This window comes from Sander vitreus, chromosome 17, assembly GCF_031162955.1.
Source record: "Sander vitreus isolate 19-12246 chromosome 17, sanVit1, whole genome shotgun sequence".
NCBI lineage: Eukaryota > Metazoa > Chordata > Actinopteri > Perciformes > Percidae > Sander > Sander vitreus.
In genome coordinates, this window is record NC_135871.1 from 17,681,662 (window position 1) to 17,705,395 (window position 23,734).

At 42.3% G+C, this 23,734-nt stretch overlaps 1 protein-coding gene across 4 annotated transcripts in view; it reads left to right on the top strand.

Annotated features, from left to right (window-relative positions):
• The first annotated feature begins 19,361 nt into the window (after positions 1–19,361).
• Positions 19,362–23,734, top strand: part of zmiz1a (zinc finger, MIZ-type containing 1a) — a 108,693-nt gene continuing 104,320 nt past the window's right edge. For all 4 annotated transcript variants that reach the window (XM_078272416.1, XM_078272422.1, XM_078272419.1 and 1 more), the window contains exon 1: positions 19,362–19,528. The gene's annotated coding sequence lies outside the window, so the exon portion shown is untranslated. The remainder of the gene's footprint in view (positions 19,529–23,734) is intronic.

Consider the following 23,734-nt stretch of genomic DNA (forward strand, 5'->3'; position numbering starts at 1 on the left):
CTGTCATGGTTCATAGCACCTCACACTGGTGCTGTACTGCGCTATCCTAGTTCACTCTGTTCTGTATGTTAGCTCTGTTTGTCTTCCATGATTATTGATGCTACACTGACGCTCTGAAAGCAGTGAAAAACATCACTATTGAAAACCGGGTTGATTTCACTATATTAAAGCCACGCATAGATATGTTATTTATCTGATTGCTTTAATCTGAGCCTTGAAGCACCTTTAAGCCTTTATTTGTCATGTCATGCAGGAGTGTACCCACACATGTGCCAACAAATGCAGACGTGCGCACACACACACACACACACACACACACACACACACACACACACACACACACACACACACAAGAGGAGGCAGTTGGAGTAGGCTGAAGACACATTTGTCACTCTGGCAGGCAGGCCTCCCATTATCTGGGTTTGTAGCCTGGTTTCTGCACGGGGGCTGGGCATCTCCTCGCCTGTGCTGCCTAGTAACTGTCAGATCTAGACTGTGATTTATGCAAATTGGCAGGCAAGGGCTTGTGGGTCAGCCACGATATGTGGTAAGACCATCATTGGGACAGTGTAGAAAGGTAAGTCAACAGAAGCAGTCATGCTGCAAATCTAGCAAGGAGTGATATTAGATCATAAAGTACGCTGAAAAACACAAAAACATCAAATATTAGTGTAATATAATATATTTATAATGTAATTATTTATAAACTGGTCCAGAAATATGGCAAGGGTATTGAGACTTATCTTATAATCAAGTCAAATTTGTTGTAACATCAAAACTCAAAATAACAACACAATCTCCAAGAGCCCATTACTGCCGAATAAATTCTGAATATTACAAGCTAAAACCACTCAACAACACAGACTCTCCAGAAGACAAAATATCTATCAATCACGGCTGCTGCCAACTTCTGGACTCGAATCTGTCCCAAATGGATCTCTCACAATCGAACACCTGCTCACTTTGTTCCCCTAACACTTTAGATGATTACTTGTGTGCAATCTGGCACACTATCCACCCGTACAACACTTCTGGAAGGAGATTACTAATAAGCAATCTAACATATTGGAATGCATTCTCAATCACCTCACTATAGTCACATTGATTGCTGTAACTGTCGCCAACAAATGCATCCTGCCATGACTGGAAAAGTAAAAAAAAAAACACCATGGATTGGTTTTATGACACAACTTATCCTCTGTAGATGACAAGATTAGCTAAATGAATCATGAAACACAACATTTATAGATGGCATGGGTCCCAAACATCACAGATCTTCATTGTCTACTTGTTTTTCTACTTCATTACTTTTTTTTTGTCATTATGGGAGAAGGAGCTTCCTGGGTATAGGTCAGCTGGTTAGTGCTCCCTAGACTGTGTCTCTTATCATGTGGGGAGTCTGGACTCTGTGCTGGAAGTATAAAAAGTCAAGAGAGAGCATCTTGTGCAGGGAAAAAATATATAGGGACAAATTGACCATCACCATTAACTCCCTCAGCCCTCTCCTAACCCTCTCCTAACACTCCATCTACAAGACAAATGATGTGCTTCCTTACTGCCATGCCCCCCCCCCCTGGCCCTGTTCTCCACCAACCACCACCACCACCATCACTCCTTTCACATCTTCCTCAGACCTCAAACCATGCTTCTGTTGTGTCAAAGTTTATTTCCCCATCAATTTATTAGGTTATCTTACAGTGGTTTAGAGATTGTAGCATCTGTTTATTTAGACCATCATTTATTGAGAGATTCCAAGAGGTTTTAAGAGGGGTCGACATAATAAACTGTGGTGTCTGTCAGCCTATAGCCCTTTCAGTCACTGATTAATTGATCTGCTATTCTTTTCTAAATGTGAAATTAAAGGCACCTTGTGGAGTTTTCCTGTGACCAAACAAAGTCATGTTAAAGCTCTGTTCCTCACAAAAAGACACTGAGTGCTCCCTTGAGGCCTACATGAATCTGATGTCCCGCCTCAAAGAATATTTGCAAAGGCTGTTTTTGAATATTTTACATTGTGCATGTTATGTTTGCTAGCTTGCAGTCTTCTACTTCAAACCCATTGTAGGCGCGTTGCTACGATTCTTCTTCGCGTTGACTAGCAAGAACCAGCAGCAGGAGTGTGTACCACGTTGCCTGTATGCTCGCTTGCTGTACTCGGGCCACAACGCCCCTGATTAAATTATGTCCAGGGTCCTTTGTTGCTTGCCATCCCTCATCGCTCTCCCTTCATATGCTGTCAGCTCCCTACTGTCTCTAATGTCTAATTAAGGCAAAAAAATATTTAAAAAAAGAAAATGTGTGTAGATAAGAATAACACCACTCTGTTGTTTCCCTCAGAACCAGGTGATCCAGGTGGTATTTGGGGCAAGAATATGACATTGCCATCCACTGATACAAACAGTTGGTGTTTCTATTTTAACAGCTGGGCACTTGTGGTGCCTGGCACAGTTTAATTAGTGTGAATACATTAGGTCTGTGTGAGATCTTGCTACCTGGCAGGGGTTAGAGCTGGGCAGGGACTGCAGTGGAGCAGGCTGCACCGGTGGCACTCCCAGGCCCTGCAGTAATGACCCTGCCAGACTGACACAACGCTCCCACCTGGGGGACCACTGCGGCTTTCCAATGACAGATGGAGGGCTGCTGAGATAGGGGAGCTGGGCTGGATTACTGCAGGCTAACAGAGCAGCCATTAGACCAACCAGTTTGCCAGCAAGCTAACATGTCTTTGTGTTGGCTCCACCTTTGCCTGGTAAGTAATGTAATGGTGTGACCAGACAGACCGCCAAAACACTAAGCACATGTTGACTCCATCATCATTTTGCATCAGTGGTTATGTTTGGAATTAGTTACATGTTTAGAGATTTGTGCTCAGGTTCAGTTATTGTTTCTGTGTATTTCATCTACAGTTCAATCCAAATCACAAGACGTCATGAAATTACTGGAACTCAGTTGAAGGCTCAAGCACAAATGTTTAAATTCTATAAGTCCCATGAGATGTTCTGAGGTGGGAATGTTCTTGTGTGGTTCAAATAATTTCTGCATGAAACATTGTAATGAGTTGGACACAAAGATGTTTTTTAATTAAAGGATTGAAATGAGGTGGAGAAAAATTGTAAAATGGACACTGACAGCAGCCATACAGGGACACTTGCCTCCTCCATCATCTGCACTACATTTTTCATCTTGCGCATGCGCATGACGGATCGTGCAGGCAGCACAGATTGGGTACATAGACAGTTAAATAAATGAACAATGTGACGCCGTAGATTTCCACGGAGACCAGTGAAGTCACTTTTCCGGTGATGGCTGAGCGTTACCGTGCAGCCTCAAACTGACTTTGACGGCGTAGATGTGACGTGAGCAACCTGTCTGAAAGTTGTAAGTCTTCTGATAGCTGTGCCAAGAGAAATCTCAATCATTCCGAATCTTGCAGAGACGGAGAGCGTAGGTATATGTAAGGAGATAACATGGACACAGGCTAATTATTGCTAACTAAAATGTTAGTTAACATTAGTAATTAAACTTAAACAGCTAATGTAAGTCCAAACTGCCTGCGAGTTTCTCTCCTGTACTATACGGTAATTCCTCTACTATGCGACGCGTAGTATGTAAAGGTTGTAAGTCGCGTGGTTATGACACAATCATTATCCTATTTTTACAAAAACGGCTGCTACAGAGCCATAACGTGAGATACAAGGTAATGGAGCCTTTTATACATTGTCGTGTTTCTTTAGAAATAAACAACGGACAAATACAGTCTTTAAACGCTTCAGATGTAAAGTTATTCACTGTCAAAGTGGCGCCAAAATGAATGGGAGTGAAGGTAATGAAAAGTATGCTTTGTGGAGGCTGGCTTACCCCCTTGATCGGGTACCGACAGCTCCCCCTCCTCACTAGCATGAGTTCCACCAATCAGAGGCATCACTGTGGGATTGTGGGATTGTTCAGGATTGTGGGTAATGAAGTACTTATCAAAGACATCGCGAATAAAAGACATTTATCTTAAAACAAGGTTGGTGCCCCATGAACTTTTGGCGTCTATATGAGCATATACAATTGCATCATATCATAATCAAACAACTGATCAAACATCAGAGTGCAACGCAGACATTTAAGTGGCACCATAATCTGCGTTGCTATTTTGTCCAGTAGATACCGGATTTTAAAATGTGGCGTTAGCGTGAACAGAAAATTGCGTTGCCTGTATCTTTTCACGGCAAACGCGCATGTGTGGAAAGCGGTCACACAACAGCTGTAATGGCATACTCCTTCATAGTATCCTTCAACAAAGGAGGAATGTAGCACAATATGGATGTGAAAGCAGTTGTAATTAGCCTATATGACAATAACATCTGTTTTGGTGAAAATCAACAAATAATCGTGATAATTAATCGTGATCTCAATATTGATCAAAATAATCGTGATTATCATTTTGGCCATAATCGTGCAGCCCTAGCTGACTGTGTTGGTAAACAGGCCAACTCAGCGGGCCAAACTACAATAACAAACCACCCGTTGTGATGGGTTAGGGTTGATGTTAACTGGCTTTCAGCCAAATGCGTCTGTGGTTGTCGTAGTGACAACAGCTGTTGAAAACGGGAAGAGACTACGCAGCTGTCCTTCCGAATGCTTCTTTATTAAGTTCTTCATTAAAATGTTAAAACATAACGTTACCTATGTGATCTGTTTTTGGAGTCAAATGGCCGTATGTGCATGGAGAGTGCGGTCACAACTTCATCTAGCTGCCTCCTGTTTTTAAGAGACGTATGATTTTTGAGTTCTTTTGATGCCATGCCCACTGACAAACAATGTGATATGGTGGTGCACTGGGTTAGTCTGCTGACTATCATTTATTTCCCCACAATGGTATGAGTTTGTATCCAATGCATATGTTTGTTTGTTTGTTTATTTATTTATTTGTATACATTTAAAAGTACTGGATAGCCCTTTCACATGGCGTTTACTTAAACAGGCTCTGAGGGCGTATACCATGGTGTATTAAATACAATTTATTAGCGATAACGTTGGACATTCACAGGAACTTGCTCTCCTCCCCTTTTCCGTAACAGCAGGCAACGTTCAAAACGCGACTGACGCGTTTCCTCAGACAAGACTCCAAAGACAGATCAGATAGGTAACATTATGTTTTAACATTTTATTGAAAAACTTAACAAAGAGGCATTCACGAGGACATCTACGTATTATCCAAATAGATCTTCCATTGTAACACGTTGATCAGAGAATTCATTTGAAGCCATCAGATCTCAACCATGTGGAGGCTTACATTGTTGCCTCTGATGACCAGCACTGCTCCTGTGTTTTACTCAGCAGAAAAATGGTCTGGTTTGTGTTAGTGATATAATCGTTAATAAATGAAAGCTCTTCTACCACACACCCTAAGGCAAAGACTGGCGGCTGGCTGGGACTTCACTAGTGGCAGGAGAGCAAGGGGAGTGAATGTGACAGTTCTCATAAAAAGAGAGAGGGATGGAAATATTGGATAGAGAGATTTAAGATGGAGAAGAGAAGAAGAAGAATAGGAAAGGAATAGACACCGCCCTTTATGTGCATTGTCCATGTGCTGTCTAGAAATACCTGAATCTGATGGGGGACAAGCATGCGCAACCTCCTGAAGGTTGTACAAGCAATTATGCCACTTAGGAGTCTTTGACAGGCAAGGTCGTATCGGCAAACAGACACGAGGAGCATTATAATATAATGTTCTGTATTCTGCATGACACAGACCCTTTTAGCTAAGACAATATCAATCTTCTGAGTGTCACTCGCCATCCTGTGTCCATAGTGACCTACAATCCTCTGTGATCCCTGCAGACAGGTAACAACAGAGGGTTAAATTGGTTCTACTTCTTCTCTTAAAAGTGTAGTCTATATTAAATATGCCAGTGGCACCATACTTGTCTTTACCATCTCAGTTCCTCCTGTATGTTTTATTTTTTTATGAGAAAAAGCAATAAGAACAGTGAGAGACAGATTTCTCCCAAACTCAAACCCCTAACCCGACAGAAGGGAGCTCCTATGAGCGATAACCATTGACTGTATAAAACTAGGCGATAACAAAAGCAGATGTGGTGGGAGGACTTTGCCAGAAAGGGTTGATGTAACAGTTTGCTGGGTGTTTCTGGTGTTCATTTCATTCACTCCATGCAAGCTGTGCTCTGTTGTCAGGGGAGACGTCAGCTTGAGTGTGTGTGTGTGTGTGTGTGTGTGTGTGTGTGTGTGTGTGTGTGTGTGTGTGTGTGTGTGTGTGTGTGTGTGTGTGTGTGGAGGAACAGTGCACACACCTAAGCTCAATGGTATCAGAAGAAACATGGTTGCTATGGACCTGGTGAGTATTATTATAGGATGCAAACAGTTTCATCAGCATGTTGGAAAGTTCAATTTGAGCCATTAACTTAGCCTTATAGGCATGTAGCCTACTGCTTCAATCAGTCAATATGTACTTGCACATTGTGCAAAGCATTTTCCTCAGTTGCATTTTCTCAAATATATTTTTTCTCTTCCTATATAAGCTCAGTTATGAGAGAGAAGTTAGACTTTCAGAGTTCATAATGCTATAATATATTATAAGACCTAGATAAGATCAGCTTCCTTTTTAGTCCCCGTTACAAAATTCAGTGTGCACCATGTTTTCTTGGGTGTGTCTTTAGCGTGAAATATGCATATGGTTGGTTGTTCTCTCAGGATAACAGTATATTAGTCTTACTGCACTGCTGGCTTTTGTAGCTTGATACCATTTTGTTACACTTGGAGCACACAACCTGCTCCTCCTCCACAGCCAGAGTCAGCTTTAAATGTTCAGAGGGGTGACAAACTATCCTGCTTGGCGCCACAGTACAGAGTGTGTTCAGACACTTTGCACCAAGGGACAGATATATTAAAGTTAATGGTGTCAAAACTGGAACATCTCCACTTTCCATATGGTCCATTGACTGCAACACTTGGAAAAGGAGGCTCTTCCAGCCAACAGAGGGCACTGTGAGATGTGTTTGGAGTGTACAGTATCTAGCTCTGAGGTTGAAGATACAGAGAGAGGGGTAATTATATCTAATTAAGCTTGATGCCATCTTCAACCACTGCCTCCTACACACTTCATTGATGACAACCACACGAGGCATCTGGTTGGGAGAATTAAAATAGAAAATGCAGAATAAAAGCACCACAGGTTTACATTCTTTCAAGGTTGTCTGATTATCTGGAATACATAGTGCTCTATTGTTTTTGGTGCTGTTCCCTGGTTTGAATTAGGAAGGAACTTGTTGAGATGGAAAGCATTAATGTGTCATCTCAGACACTTTCTTTATCCTCTCAGTGGTTTTACCTCCGTGCAGTCATTCCACTCAATCATCAGATACCGGTCTTTAACAACCTTCCTGATTTTCTCTGTCCCTCCATCCATCTCCTACCTCCTTCCCTTCACCCCTCCACCTCCTCCCTTTTTATACACCTCCCATAATCCTCCCCCTACCTCCTTTCCTCTTTCTATCTCTGAACCTTTTTCTGTGCTGGTAGACACAGTGTCAGCATGGGATGAGATTAGCCCAGTGTGTCAGACTCATGGTAAAACCTCTGAATACTCAGCAAAAGACCTTTTATTCGTCTATGTATTTCTTTCTTTCTTTCTTTCTTTCTTTCTTTCTTTCTTTCTTTCTGTCTTTCTTTCTTTCTTTCTTTTCTTTTTCTGGGTGTTTTTTTTAATGCTCTCATCTTGTTTCTTTGCTTCGTTCTATTGTGTGTGCCTCTACTGTATAATAATGCTTTCACAGACAGTTTCACAGAAAACATCTGTCTTAAGGAGTTCTAGAGAGTAAAAGAAAATCGAATCAAATCAGTTTGTTTCAATAACTTTCTTAAAAAATGAGTATCAGTATCCTTAAATAGGATGGAATAAAGCCAATTGTTGCACTAGAATGAAGAAAAAGTATTTCAGGAATCAATAATACAAAATAATATAACCTAATAAGATTGTGATTTTTGAAGTGTATTGACTTACATAACTGTAATTTGAGGTTTATTCTAACCATAACCATAGCTACACAGCCTAATCGTAACCTTAACCTTCTTTTGAACTAGACCTTTTTTTGTCAATTCAAGCCTTTCAATTTTGAGGAAATAAACAAATGTCCCTTAACCACAGTGGCCCATCCTTTAAACCAAATTTGAACCCTAAAATCAATACTTAACCTTGTAAGGACCACATTTTTGCTCCCAGAGGTGAGTCCTCATGTGATGATGTGAACAGATTGATGAATACATGACATACACATTTCAACCACATTGTACTTCCCGTATGTTGGTAGACACATATCGTCAGTGTAAGTGTGTGTGTGTGTGTTCTCCAGAGGCCACTTTGACAATTTCAGTTTATTATAGTACCGTCTCATTCCTACACAATGTTTACACCCTTGAGCTTAGTATCTAAACCCATTGAGGTCTCACCACCACATACAGCAAGGGCTCAGATACAACAACTAGCCTACTGTAGCCGAAGATGAAGCACAACAAGCTATTGCATATACCTTAAGGGAATTATCCAGCTGTAGTAGCTTCCGTATCACATTGTTAGTCCCAGTCATGTGCACATTACATAATCGCCTTTTATTTGTGAGTCTGCTAGTCTCATATTGCATAGACCCTGCCTGTGTGCTTGTCCTGTTGTCTCCCTGCCCTCGAGACGTCCTTGGCTGGAAGTGTCTGCTCTGTGTGGATGTAATCCTGGTGATACATGGTAAACTCCTGACCCGTCTGCGCTGTGGCCTCTCTGTTTGATGCTATTACGCGGGCCTCTAATTGCTGCTGACATTCATTTACCCACTAAGGCTATCACCTTCCCCATTACAGGACTGACTTCTGTCTCTGGGTTTTAGCCTACACCACAGGGGGGGGGGGGGGGGGGGGGGGGTGCATTTAATACAGTCTACTAGGGTGAGATAAAGGATGGTAACTATCCTGCAGCTGTAACCAACTGTTCATATACAGTAATCAAAGCATGTTTCCAATTCTCTTCCCCTAACTGCACGTACAAAACACTCCAGCTCTGTCCCCTGTGTAGTGTAAAGCAGGCACCGTCTTATCAGCAGTCGCTCAGCATGACAGTATTCACTATATGGGTAACTGTGCCACAGCTTGATTACACAGGGACTTATCATCCCAGACCATGCCATAGACCCACCTGCATTCTGCTGCATAGCACACTGATTTAAGCTTCCATGAAATATTGTTGTGTGTATTCTGAGACCACAGAGCTCCTGGAAACACAGCTAACGCTGTGATGTGTTGTTGATTCTTCATTATTTGTAAGACATTTTTGCCACTGAGAGTTAATTTTTTGGGGGGAAGATAATCAAATCATAATTGGATGCAGAAATATTATGGTTCCAGCATCTCCCACCTCACCTGTGTACTGGCTGTTTGGGGGATGGAATTCTTCTTCTTCTGAATGTCTGCAGGATATTGAAAATCAGAGCTGCTGTCTGTGCAGGGTCAACCTGTGCCTTTGTGTGATTAAGGAAGAGGTTGATCTGTGCAGCTTATCTGATTTTCTGATAAGGTAGCATGTAGGGTGTAGAAAGAAAGAAAGAAAGAAAGAAAGAAAGGGTGTTAGTCACAGTGATCGTGTCGATCATGTCATAGATGCACCTCATTGCAATTTAAGTTATTTAAATATTATAATATATATTTAAAAATGTATTATTTTTCTTTGCAAAATGGGTCAGGCTCTGATAGGTTCTAGGTTCTAGGTTTTAGGTGTTTATTTGTTAATGTAGACCCCTCTAATTGACCATTTGACCTCTGACCTCCTGGAAAACGACTGCAATCTATTTGTCACAGCTGCTGTAATCAATATTTTTACATCAACGATGGAGGAAACAATAAAGTGTACGTGGAAGGTGTCACTAGTAGTAACGGACTCACTCACCGCTCTCGTGAGTGTTGATTTCAGCCACAGCAGACAGCTGTTTTCAGTGAAAACTCAAAAAAAAAAATACACTACCTGCTCAGCACCAAACTGCAGACACAGACAGATACAGTTTGTGACTAGCTGGTGAACATAATGAAGCATAGCAGCTAAAGAGCCAGATATTTCCCTCAGGAGTTGGAGGAGAACAAAAATAAAAGGGGAGTGAATATTGGACTTATATTCATCAGATGGACCCAAACATGCCTCCAAATGAATGCTATTGTTACTCTGAATCTGCTGGATGACTAACCAACCATTTTTCCTTAACCTAAAAGCCTAAATGTTACTCTTATTAATGTCTTATAACTGATCTATAAAGCATTAGATTAATTGAACATTAATAAAACCCTTGGTTACAGTATATACAACCCTTTACAACAGTGCTGTATGAGAAAGTAATACTCCTCTAATATACAAGCCTCAATCTAAAGAAAACCCCCATCACAGCACCACTTTGTGTGTCAGCATTTGATGCAATACTCCACACATGAGAGCCTATGTATGTGCAATTCTATGAGAGGGCCATTTGGAGAGCAGCAGGTCAATACACATTCATAGAGAGTGCATTTCCCTGAATGCTTCAACAGTCCGTAAAGCCTCAGTGCCACTTTCCACCGTTTTCTGCTTACCGCATTAAACCATCCTACAAAAGCGTCATTCTGCGTTTGGAGAGAGGACACTCACACACACACAACAGAGGCACGCATAGACACACATTTTCACAGCTTCAATGGCAGAAAATCCATAGCCCTTTCTGGAAGGAGGAATTCCATTAGATAATACATATGGAATCCATCTCGATTCCCCACCTTATCTTCTCCCGAGGTGATGGATCAATACTGGGGCTTCAGCTCAACTGCCAACAATAACAGGAAATTGATGGGACAGAGTAAGCAGCGTGGAGGTCCAGTAATGGCACTTTCTTGGCCACCCTGTAATGCAAATCAGAGGGGGAGTTAATTGGCGAAAGGTTGCTTATAGTAATGAGGATGAAGTTCATGAACCAACACAGATTAGGTCGTTGATTGTTTGGGAAATCACTGCAATTATAAAAAAACACACACAATTACAAGACAGATACTGTTTTACAGTAGAAAGAAAAGAGTGGAGATTGACAGAGAAAGCACAGATATCCAGTTATCTGGACAAATGGGTGTGCACACAGTAATGGCTTCTAATTTTCCACAGGGCTATGGGGGTTTCCTGACGGAGTTGCCAGGTGCTGTGTTTATGGAGACCGTCGCCTGGCAACACATTCCAAACAGTATTAGGATATGAGGACAAGGGAGCAGCGGTGAGGTGAGTGTGGGGTCAGGTGCTACACAGGCTACATAGATACCAGCATACTGATACTGCTCACAGAGGGACCTGGGCGGTGCCTTTCTTACACAAGGATGAGTCATTTTGTGTTTGTGTACAGTAGGTCCCATATGTGGCAACATGTGGGCGGGTGGTGGTTGTTAGGGTTTACAGCTCGCTGGTCATCGAGGTCCAGAGTCCATTCTTACTGAGATGTTTGCACAGCTAAAAAAACACTTATTGCGTCACATCACAGAGGGGTGTCAGCAACAGAGTGAGAGTGAGAGTGAGAGTCTATTCTGTGTCCAGGAACACGAGCACCCTTTTGCTTCTAGCATCTCAGCATCTCCACTGGAGCACTGGGGTCTTGGTGTCATTGCTCACACTTGATGGAGTGAAGATTTAACCTGGCAACTCTTTCATCACAAGACCACAACATCTACACCCTTTAGGCTCAACGACTCTTGAAACTCATTCACTCACAGCACACTTACAGTAACTGTGAGTGAGACACTGTTGAGCAAATCCCAGATGAGATTGACATGGATCTGCTTGGTCTCATTCCAAAACTAAACCTGTTCTGTGATCTCTGCACAGTAAGGATAACCCCCAACCTTCCTACCCCACACCACCGACTAGCCACAACCAGCAGGTGGTGCTGTCTTCTGTTGTATCTCCTTGTTTTCCATGGTTTAAATATTTGGGCTTTTTTTATCCATTAAAATCCATCCATAATGGACACCTCACTGTGTGTCTAATGAGGAGATTTAAAAGTAAATGCTCACACATCGCTGCTCTGAGTAAACCTCCATGACTCTGTGCTGCTCTACAGTCAGTGAAGATGAAGTAGATGAATAGATGAGGCCATTTTAGATAATTGAGATACACATGATTACAAGTTGCGAGCAACACGCTTTTCTCTCTGATCTCTGTGGTTGTCTACCAGAGCATTATCTGCAGTAATAGAGAGTCAGATCTTCACGGACAAATCTCTATAATGTCATCCACAGCGCCCAGGGGAGACCACCCTCATTGGGAGCAGGGTGGTGGGAGCTAATTTCAACCCACACAATAGACTCATCTCTAAGACTGCCTTGTTAGATCTAACTATTTCTTTGTCTAAAAGGCTTTCTGTGTGTGTGTGTGTGTGTGTGTGTGTGTGTGTGTGTGTGTGTGTGTGTGTGTGTGTGTGTGTGTGTGTGTGTGTGTGTGTGTGTGTGTGTGTGTGTGTGTGTGTGGTTTTGTGTGTGGGTTGTGTTAAATGGAGAACTGTACTGTCTGAGCGTTGCCACTCTGGGGAATTAAGGTCATGTTTTCATGCCTCTCGAATACTAATAACTGAAGATTGAAGCTTTCCTCTTCATGGACACATAACGGGTCTGATCAGGGTCCAAACCGTCTGAGAGAAGACAGAATGTTCTCACAGATAAAAATCATGCAGCAAAACTTGTTAGGAGTAAAAGATCATGACGTGATCTTAGGTTCTGATCGAGTATTGAGCCTTTGTGGCGGAGCCATTCCTGGCTCACTCTGTGCCTCGCTCTCCCACACAATGATGTCATCTGTGGGAAGGTGTTTCTCTCAGACACAACCTGTCTGCTCCTGTCAGGGGCCACAGTAACTCGAGCCGCCTTAAAAGTCTGGGAGCGAGCGCTGGTCACTTGCAGACAAGGGCGTTATTTATTTTTACTGGAGGAGATTCAATACCTCCTCCTGCTGCTCTGTGGCTCTGAGCTCTGTCCTGAAGGTTGTGTGCTCAGTCAAAGTACTTTGGAGAACTGGAGAGTGGTGGGTTGTATAACATGATTAGTCATTGTTAACGTATATAATCACTGAGATTTAGGCTACAGGCTGTGTTTCTGTTGTTAAGATGCTAAGTACACATTGTTAGTGTTCCCTTACAGTGCTAGTGTTATACACGTAAATGCCCTCTTCCACTCTAGTCCCCTTTAATCCCACAATATATGAATGAAATAAAGTCTTAAAATCCCATATGCTCTAAAATCCATATACATGACCATGCAGTGTTTTGCCAAAAACATGATTATGATGATTTTGGGATTATGTGTAGCATATGGTTTGTATATGTAAGTTTAGTACCCTCGTGTATTTCATTGGTTAATTTGTCTTACAGCAGTAATATATTCTGGAATGAAATATGTAGGAAAAGTGCAATAATCATGTAAGCCAAAATACGCAAGCATCTACATGTTAGTAGCATGATTCTAATTTGTTTTTCATACAAGGATATTCTGCATCAGCGGGCCCTAAATGTGAAAAGCAGGGAAGTGGCTTTCAGCCAACATCTGCTTTCAAAATCTTACCAGCCACACTGCAGAAAGTGTTTCTTTGATGGACTGAGTGACTCTGTGTTTTCTTTTTAAACAGTAGGGCATGTTAAAACCAACAAATCATCATCTATTCTAGTTAACCTAAAGGAATTGTGTTAGCACAACAACTGAGTGGTGGCTGTTACCATCTCATGTTCAGAACAGGCATTGTTTCCATGTACACTGCAAATGTTTTTAGTGCAGGTACACCATGAAAGGCTGCACCCTTTGAACTACTAAAAAAATCCTTGACACCTGCAGTCGCACTTGAGTGGAAACTGCAGCGAGCTTGCTGTACAATTACAAACAACCCCAGTGTCTTGTGGCCATTCAGCTTTTTCATGAACTCTCCCTCCAGGATCAGCAAATGCTAAATGGATCTCAAGAATCTGTGTTTAAGGATGAGTCACCATGACCAGTATGTAGGGAAAGCAATAGCACCATTGAAAACCAGGGGAGCATGAGTCAGCATGGCAAGGTTGAAAGCACAATATAAAATGCGTCACAACAAAGTATTTATATCTCTAAAAAACGATTTATAGTTGTGATACGAAGAGACCCATAGCAGAAAAAAACTTCACATAAAGATCAAAATTTAGAAGATTAATTAATTACTTTAAGCATATTTAGGGCATATTTTTATGAATGAGAAAGCAGGAAAAGAAAGAATGCTAAATTACTCACACATCAGCATACAACACACCACAAGACACAATATTTAACATGCAACACTGCAACAAATCCTTGCTTGATAACATGCCCATGCCTAAGCATTCTGAGTTGGAGTGTAGCAATCGATTGGCTTAAAAGGTTATGTGAATCAATACAAAGTTGTTTTGGGCACCAGCGCTATTATATTAATGTCATCCTGAGAAATAGGCTCTAGCTTAGGTGGCTTGTCTGCCAGCCTGTTTTCCTTTTTAACTCCAGTCACAAGATCCTTGTTAAGATGCAAAGATTGCCTAAAAGCTGTTTTAAAGGCAGCTTATGAGTAGTGTTTTGAATGGGAATTCCACATTCTTATATCCACCATATATGCTAAATGATGAATGTTGATTATATTTCAGATAATCAGATAATACCAAAAAAGTCACCGGTTCCTCCCTTCCTAGCTTGCACCAGTGTAACAGAACAAGCATGTAACCTATGGATCTGAATAAGTTGAATTAATAATGTTCTCGTGAAAGCTACTCTGTGACTTAGTGAGGCAGCTAGTTGTGCAGTCAAGGATGACACAGAGGTTGAAGTGGTCACACATTTACTCAGCTCTCTCCCTATCCCTCTGGCACATGTTCTTCCCAAGGTCAGATACTGCATTGCATAATAATGTAAAAAGAAATAGGCTCCCACATATGCATGCATGCAAACACGCAACAATGAGTGGAAGAAGAAGGCAACTAAAAATAGCACTATCACTGCTGCCATCACCCCAAGCATCGAAACACCACTCTTCACTTCACATCTCATAACTGGAGAGTCCTGCTTCAGAGGCAGCCACAAGTTCCTGAACTGAATGTTGACCTCAAGTTACACATGCTTTAGTGAGCATAAACAACCATGAAGGAGTATGTGGTGTAGTGCTTCATGCATGTTCCTTATTTCTATATGGCGCGGAAACAACTTATGGCATCCAAGCACAATCTCTTCACCCACCTTCCTTTGCCTTTTCTCTCCTTTCTTCACCCCCTTGTATCATCCCCCTTTTCACCACCTCCTTCCCATGGCCTCAGGGAGCTGTCAGCTATCTGGATGCTGCCGCTCTATTGTGAGCACTCATTGATTGCCTCTGTGCTTCCCACAGCCAGTCGGGCCAGTCAGCACGGGGCCCTGGGCCGGCTGTCTGCCTTATCTGCCACTGCTCAGTCGACATACACTGGGAAAAAACAGAAGAGTAATGGAGAGAAGGGTTTGAGAGAAAGAGAGAGAGACAGAGAGAGAGAGAGAGAGAGAGAGAGAGAGAGAGAGAGAGAGAGAGAGAGAGAGAGAGACAGACAGACAGACAGACAGACAGAAAACAGAGGATACAACTGCTGGCTTCTGGAAGCTTGGACAGCCTTAAACAAATGCTCTCTCTCTCTCTCTCTCTCTCTCTCTCTCTCTCTCTCGCTTTCTCTCTCAGGTCCTTGTTATTCTCGCAGCTAGAGACAATCAATGCTATACTCAACCAGACTTCTCTTGTGTTGTTTTAAAATAGAGCTCTCCTGCCTTTTCTCTACAGGAGATGATATATTTACTGCCCTGCATCTTCACCACTTGGCCCAAATATTAACCCTTGTTTCCCATACTCTTCCTGCAGTCACTCAGTCAATACAATAGTCATACAATCAGTTGTATCACCTTTACACACCAAAACATAGTATATATATATATATATATTTTTTTTTTTAATAGTATTCAATATGGGTTCAACCCGCATTTAACTATTTGTAACAGACTATTAATAATGTGTTCATACTGGGTTGTTGCCATCAACCTGAACTTTGTGCTGGAATAACTTGTGGATTATGCTATGGATCAATCACAAGAAAATGAATTGAAAACAAATCTGATAATTAATTGTCATTTATCACACAAAGATGCAGTGGTCACACAAAACAACCGCTATTTTGAGACATTTCATAGTGTAAACAATGAATTGATGAAAAAAATGATGAAATATTCTCTAGTTGCAGTCTTACTCAGGGCTGAGTGTTTCCAACTGTGGTTTTGTTATACATCACAGCTAAAAGACACAAATACCTCTAATGAAGACCTTGTATACATGAATACAGGAATGTCACTGCAGCGTTGTTTTCATAGATTCAACATGGTGGATGGTATGGACGATCTGGTGAAACTTTATAGGATTTATTTTCCTTTTTTGGTCACTTTATGAAAGGTTAATGCAACGGCTTACACAATCATGTGTCTTTGCAAAACTGGCAGAAATAGCTTGAGATGGATGCAATAGGGTTATTTCTACAATAGTAACCATATAGCAATCAGGTTACCATAATAATAATAATAATAATAATAATGAATTACATTTATACAGATTTATTTATCATAGACACTCAAAGCGCTTAAAAGGGGGGGAACTACTCTCTACCACCACCAATGTGTAGCCCCCACCTGGGTGATGCATGGCAGCCTAGACGCTCACCACACATCAGCTTGGTAGAGAGGGAAGGGAACATGTTTTTAGTGGTGGTAATCTTTGTGCACCCTTTTATTATATCAAAGCGACCGTGCTTGACCTTTGTAAAAACCTGGTTAAGAGCAGTGTCACTGACAGGGTCTGAAAACCCATTCACGTAACGGAAAACACCGTTTTTATTTGGTCTTTGTTTTGGTGTGAAAGAGATATCAGCCTCTCAATCAGTCACTCTGTTTTCCTGAAGACAGAACTTGTTTATTAGTATTTCAGTGTAGTGTTTTCAACAGCAGGAACCTCGTGGCGACGACAGCAGGGTGGCACTGTAAACAACCATCACACCTCTGTGTGAACGGCAGAGCTGATGTCAGCACAACTGAAAGTATCCCTCCATCATGTAGCTACATGCGGCCCCGGCAGCATCCATCACTCCCCCTGCCGCCTCTACAGAGAGAAGCCTTGTCACCAGCAGAAAGCCTACAGCAAGGTGGCCAAGAGAAATGTACATAATTTTGTGTTTGAACGCCAAGTCGGGCCTTGATCGTCACTAATGTTCTATGGTCTAAACTGTTTTGCATATGTTGATTTAACACACTCTAACACAATGCAATATGTATTGACCTTGTTGGAGCATGCTTCATTTTCTTTGTTCTCCTTTGATGCATTCATTCAGCCCTTTGAAATACTGCGCGGATGAAATTATACACAGAACCAAGCCAAGCTAAAGTCATCCCACCTATAATCCATCTATCTTGTTTGCAGCCATCTGGTCATATTATTGAAGAGGCTGAAGCACATGCCTTGCTACGAAAGCGAGGACTTCTGACAACAAACCATTCTTTGAACTGGAGAGTGACCCAACCGGCTGTGGGCCCCCTGACACCCGTAACAGGCGTTGTCGCCTTAAGTTGGTATTAAACAAAAACTTGATGGATGATCCAGAACAGATGATATTATGATAAGACTGAAACCGGAATGGACATTGGCAACAATAGCTCCGTCAGTTGTTGATCCCAAGCTCTGGGATAACAGTATTAGAGAAACCTATACTTGTCTCCTATTAAACAAAAAAAAAAAAATGTAATTGACTGACAACAAGAAGCCCTGAGGATTTTAGGAAAAACCCTGAGTATAGAATGGCAGATCAATACACATCGATATCAGAGGCAGCATCAGAACAAAGACATGGGTCATCTCGACAAGCCATGTCCAAAGGAGAGAAAAAAATCAGATGACTGCTCACCCAATCTCCATCTAAGAAACAGGCCCCCTTGAAATAAAAATGAGTGAATGCCAGAGTCGGTGATGTCACTGGCCGCGAATAGCTGATTCAACCAAGGGCCTTTTCAGCAGACCTAATCTTGTCACCTTTATTGATGAACTTGTATGTATCAACCACAGGAAATAAGGTGTTTGTAAAGTGCACACACAGGCCTACTTTTGTTGTGTTAGTGTTTGTATTTGTACGATGGTTTATTTGCAGTGACTGATGTGCCTCTACATTGTTCTTTTTAATTTTTTTTCTGCACAAAAAAAACACTGAAGAAATCCTGTGTGCAGGCACAGCATGAGTAGTGAGTGATTCTATCTGATGCACTGCTAGCTGAGCGGCCCTCCCTCTGGGCAGTTCAGCCTTGCCTGACTAGGAAGAGAGGGAAGAGTTTGTGTGCTGTGCATGCGTGCATGCGTGCGTGCGTGTGTGTGCGTGTCGGGAGGGGAGACATTGTTCCTTGACGTCACCCCTCAGCCCAGCCTGCCGCTGCTCTCAAACACGTCTTTGTTATTCTTCCACCGGAGACCGGCCATCCGCAAAACATGGAGCCATGCCGGCAGACCTGCTGGAGCGGGGAGCAGGTTACAAAGGTTCACACACATGTGGGAAGTTGAGAAATGTAAATCAAGTCAGGGCAAAAAGAAGACTTTTACAGTTTTAGTAATAATATAATCCTAACAGTTTATTTATTATATTATTATAATAACGTATTAGTTTATTACTAGTTATCCGTTAACAATAAAATAATAACACTTTATTTTAAATCCATCAATAATAATAATAGCTATTATTATTGTTATTATTATTTAGAGCTTATTCTATGATTTACAGAAAAATTACCTAATCTATTAATTGTTTAGCCAGGCAGTTCAATTTTCAAACAGAAATGCCCCTTTTCTGATATTATTATTATTTTTGCAGCTCTATTATTATTATTACTATTCTCAATAATTTATTTGTTGTTATGTTGTTGTTGTTAATGGTGTACATAAGCTATTGTAATTCTTAATGCGTTTTCCAAACATATATTACTTACGTGTTTATTTAACTTTATTTTGAACTAATAGCTGAAACCTAATAAAATCAACTGTTGGTTGAATTAACTAATAGGTACTTCTTTGATTAAGGCAGGCATTCTTCACCGCTGTAATGATACAGAACCAGACAATAGCCGGAGCTGTGAGGTGCAGTCCGCTCCAGTGTGAAATGTGCTGTTGGCAGCCCATTAGCGTGTACTTACACCTTTACAATCGGTGTCCTTCCGCTGGAATCTAGGTCGCATTTTCATACCGACTGCCGAACACGGCTCTCTCTGGTAACTGAATAGCCAGTGTAATCTGACACTTCAACTTGCCGTGCTCTACGGTAGTTGATTCAGTCAGTCACTCACACCGTCTCCGGGGCTCTCACGTCGTCTTTGTGAAGTGGAGAGACTAGAGCGAGAGAGAGGAGCACCGTATACACGAGGTTTGGAGAAACAATACGCGGATTTGCCTCTGAGGTCCGAGCTAAAAGTAAGTTTCGCGCCTGGTTATTTTTTGTTGCAAAGCGAGGTTTGAATGTGTCAGCGGGTTGCTCAAGATGGGGTTTGCCTCCCGCTGGACACATACTACCTGCTAACAATAGGGTGACCTCCTATAAACCTTTACCGGCCGCTGAACTCGTGTCAAAGGGGGCATATTCTGGTTGCTTGAGGGGTAAGGGAGCCTTTTTACGCGGCGTAATATCCAGGCTTGTGTGTGCTGTATATCGCATGTTTCTGCCTTGTGTAGACGAGTTCCGCTGGAGCGAAACGGTCAATGTGTCTGCAGGATTATTTCAGGTGCATGCATTTTGTGAAGACACTAACGTTAGATAGGAATGTGCCAGTAACTCAGTGATTGCAGGTCACTCTGTGTGTGTGTGTGTGGGGGGTGAATGTCTCGTCTCGGTGAAACAGCTGATGGCTCGGTTGATGCTAAACTGAGAATGTATGTCACTTAGCTACCAGTCAGTAGTGTGACTGGGCTAGTTAACTCCCTTCAAGGCTACTATCGGCTACCTGTTGTGATGCAATTAGCAGCCATGTCCGTGCCATGTTACTGTGTTATGTTCTGTTAAACAACATCATGTAATGCAACATTTGCCACATTGACCTTCACTGATAACACTGATTGTTTTGATTGGATCCTCTCAGTGATCATTCAAAGATCAGTGGCTCCCAATGTGTGGTCATTGGGACCCTCAGGGGCCCTTAATGGGACTCAAGTGGGCTCTCTAGTGAGCTGAGAAATAGTTTATGTTCACAATGAATTTAATGCTCTGTGAATATTTCTAACAGACAATGCTCAGGTGTGACAGTAATCATGTGTAAGTGTCCAGTCTTTCCATTTATTTACATGCACTGCAACCTTCACTGCACCCCCCCCATTCCAGTACAAATTAGTCTACACACATGGTTTGCTTGACTTGAAACTATCTGAATCCCTGATAGAGACCAGCATTACCACATTTTTAAGCCCTTCTGCAGGGGAGTGTGGATGAGCTGCTTGATTCAGCGCAGCCTTACGTTTGGCGGACCCTCCCCGTAAAAATTCCTCCCATCTGGATATGAGGCCAGCCGGGGCAGAGCGCAGCAGAGAGGGGGCTCCCAATGGGAGGAGGTGGAGAAGAAGAAGAAGGAGGAGGAGGAGACTGCCGCTCTTTCATTACCGTGCACCCTGCTACAGGACAGCTAAACTTTGGGAGGGGGTAAAAAAAGAGCCTTTATCCTTGTTAGTAAGGTGCTGAAGTTAAAGAGAGTGGGATTAGGACCAAATCAGCAATCCTTTTCCTGTTGTTACAGAGTTGTGGTGCTCTGTGATATCTATAAACCAACCATGTCTTACTGACTGTGCTACTATCCTGTTAGCATGCCGGTAAGATAACAAGCGGATGTACAGTCACTGTAAATCAGTTAACGCCTAAAGTCCTATTTCCCTAGCAATCTAACTGCAATCTAGCTGCAAAAGAAGCTCTGGCCGCCCTGTCAAGGACGCTTGTCAAAAAGTACGTGGAAGCTTTTGATGCTTTGGCCGCTCTGACGTGGCAGGACAGTCACATCAAGCAAGGAAGACTAGCATACATACTTAAATAATAAAAACATCACGCACTTCACCAACTCACCGGAGACACCAACTATCCCAGCTATTTTATCCCATGCCTCGTTTTTTTTTAACTGGTCCCTATACGCAAACAAAGTCATATCATAAATTATAGGGAACCGAGCAACAGCGATGATGAGCTTTGCCTCCATTTTCTCGGAACTAATGTTTTGGTAGTAACGAAAGTTTACATCGTATGTTCTCTGGAATCAGCCAGCGCGAAAGACGTCTATATTCCGATTGGTTGCTGGTCGTTTGCCGCTGAACCGCGTCATAGCTCATTACCATAAAGTTGACCAAACTTCAACTTTCTGCTTGACGCTCTGGTCGCTCAACACGCCCAAAACGCGACGGCGGTGTGTACGTACAGTTACACAGTCTCAGATACAAATGAAACATTATAGGTGTAACACAGTCAGTATTTATTACAGGAGTATTGCATTGGATTGCAGGTGTTCATGTTATTATGTCCACTCTACTCCCTGTATGTCGTCCTAAGAGAGCGTGTAAACTGGTGCACCCTCCAGTGTCTCCCTCCTTGGTAATTTAAATTGGTGATGTAATGAAATTGTTTCAGCAGCAACACTTGTCAGCCACACCACATTAATTAGTGCTGTTTGGCTCTTTTTTTCTCTCCTTCTGACGAACCAAAGCAGCGTTAAGTCATCAAAGCAAAGCATGAAAAGGAGGCACGCTCGTTCAGAGTGGGTTACCTGATAAATTGTGAAAGAAAGAGGGCAAGGAATTAAAGCCATCTGCAACTGTTTGAAACTTGGAAATGTGTGTGTTTGTGTATGTGTGTGTGTGTGTGTGTGTGTGTGTGTGTGTGTGTGTGAGCTTTCTTTCCTTCTGTTGTCCCTCCTGGGGCCTCACTGCAACCAGCCAGCCAGGCTGTGAGACAAGACAGAAGAGTGTCTGATTCACTAAACAGGCTAAAGGCTCCAGTCGACTCACTTTGAAATCAAATTTAGGCTGTTTGAGAAAGTGATGGGTACAAATGGAAGTATGCTCACTGAGACTGGATTGTCTGGCCCTATACGCCCTAATTTGAAGGATAATAATTTGCCAAAAAATGTTACTGGGAAAATAGCGAATTTGTAAACACACACAGAAAGGCAACACATGCACTTGCAACAAGCAGTTGCAGCTAAACACGTGAAAGAAGATATGCAACAGTATGTCTGTTCCCTAAACCAAACAGAGACAGAATGAAAGTATTGCTCTCGGTATTAAGCTGCAGACACACTGACCAGACGGCCAACCCTCGGCAGAAAAGGCAGTTGGACTGATCAGTCTCCCCGAGTTGGTCAAAAAAGTGCCTCGGAACACACCAAAGCGACGAGACGTAATACGTCTCCATAAATCTGTATTGTCGCCCAAAAATGAAAACCGGCAGCTGATTGGACGAACGCGTCACGTGGGTCTGGTTTCTCCGGAAATTCAAAGACAGACTGTCATCGCGGCTTGTTCAGAATACTATCTCATATTGTATTAAAATAGTTTACCGAAACGTGTTTCTGAAAACATTTTAAGCGAGAAATAGACCACGCAGTTGCTGAATCTGTCTTCATTTCAGATCAACAAAGGTCAATTTAAAAGATTTTCATCAGATTTTGAGAGACTAGTCACGCTCATTCCGCTCCCTGTTTCCGGGTTAGCACTCTACCAATCAGAAGGGTCATTTGAGTCCGACTGCCGGCAGTGCCCACCCCGCTGATTATACATGTCAAATCGGCCAAAATGAAGGCCGACGGCCACACGGACGGACGACGGCACGGAACACACCGAACAGACTCGAGTCACTGACCTCGCCAGACTGTCCAACGGCCGATTATGTGTCTTGGGCTTTAGCCAATATGGCTGTAAAATATTGGATATTTGTATCGGGTGAAACAATTTTTTTTTTTAATAAATCAGGCTGCAACAACTTACCGTATATCACAAACTCAAGTTATCAGTTTCAAACACCTGCAGCTATTCTACAAACTCACAGGATGGTTATTCACACAAAGCAGTACAGTAGTGAGTGCACCTTGCTCCCTAGCTTTGCACTTCTGTGAAGCACCGAGCTAATACTCATTAGAAATATCTACAGGAAAAACAACTATCTACAAAAACAACTAATTACTCGTGTCTGAGTAATTAGCTTTTTGTTACTCAGCAATTTACCAAGTTTCAGCGTCTTTGCTGCTGTTTACTGTGTGTCGGCACAGCTGCAGCCTAAGTGCTTAAAACCTGGCGAACGCTAATCGATGTTTTCACAGCCTGACATTTCATCTAGCTGTTCATGTTAGTTTGAGGAGTGCTGTGAAATACTTGCTGCCTGTTCACTTGACATGGATTCTTAGTAGTCTGGTGTCTCGCCATCAGCCCAAACCCACCCACTCGTGTCCCGAGCAGAAGTCAGCCTTTGTTTCCGTCTCTCCTTCTCTCTCTATCTGTCTCACTTGTGGTTCGACTTGGCAGCACGTTTCATCTAGACTGAGCCTTTGTTTTCAATGTGCCTATTTTGGTCTTTTAATAAGGAAAAACTTGTGTTGCCTCAGAGCATTTTAGAGACACATTTTCAAAATAAGGGCTTAGAGGGAGTTACAACTT